The sequence below is a fragment of the Centruroides sculpturatus genome, unplaced genomic scaffold (genome assembly GCF_000671375.1).
Source record: "Centruroides sculpturatus isolate CEXI.00-Female unplaced genomic scaffold, Cexi_2.0 scaffold1137, whole genome shotgun sequence".
In the NCBI taxonomy this organism is placed as follows: Eukaryota; Metazoa; Arthropoda; class Arachnida; order Scorpiones; family Buthidae; genus Centruroides; species Centruroides sculpturatus.
Window position 1 is genome coordinate 92,111 of NW_019385291.1, and position 1,109 is coordinate 93,219.

Genomic DNA, 1,109 nt, shown 5'->3' on the forward strand with positions numbered 1-1,109 from the left:
TATATATATATATATATATATATTTATTTCCTATATATTCTACGCTAGATACACTAAACAAAACACAGATGTTAACACGTAATTCAATAGGAATTTTAAAGGACATTCTTGAAATATAATGCAAAAATATAATACTGAATACAACTTTTTTTTAAATAAAAATTAAATAATTTAATTAAATTATACGGGCATATTACAACCAATTACACCTTTTTAAAAGTTAATTATTTAATTAAGAAAAAATCGGTTAATTTACGAATAAAAATAGCTAATTACACCCTTAAATTAGCCATTTTATCGTACTATAATTTACATATATTGCCCCACCCGATATAGCGAACAATTTCGTTATTCCTTGCTGCTACGTATATAACGAATTTAATATAGTGTTTTCGCTATATCAAGGTTTAGCTGTATATAATTAAGTCTTTAAGGAGTATGAGACTTTTGTTAAGGTAAGATAAACGAAATCCATCCATTTTAAAGAATAATTAATGAAATATTTGCTTAATTATACAAGAAAAAAAAAAGATAAAGAAAACAAACCTTAGGAGCCATGTTGGTGTGGATGCTGTGTTGTGTTTTGAGTCTACAACTGCAAAATGCCATCTCCGGGCAAACATTTTAATGGTAGGTAATAAAATATCAACGATTTTTTTTATATTTTCCGTCATTGAAATGTAGAATATATCGAATAGCTTATCCTTGAAGATGATGAATCTTAGTTATTTAGCATTGAAAAATTGCGAATACGTTTTAAAAATTAATTTCGAAATTTTATTTTCGCACCTGTTAATTTAATGGAGTCATCACTCTTTAATGTGTTTGCATCACTTTAAAAAATCATATATTTTTATTAATATTTTAAATACAGGGGTTTTTTCCCTGTATGTATGGGTGTGTATGTGGGGGAGGGCACGATTTTGTTCACTCGCTTTGAAGCTTGATAACTCCTGTGCCTTTTGTCGAAAATTATTGAAAATTTGCAGGGAGGTTTGCGTATTAGGGGAAAATATTTCTAGAAAATTTCACTAAAATCGGATCATTGGTTCGTGAGATATTAAAGTTGATAAACTTTGCTATTGTGTTTCTTAAACATAAACATTTTT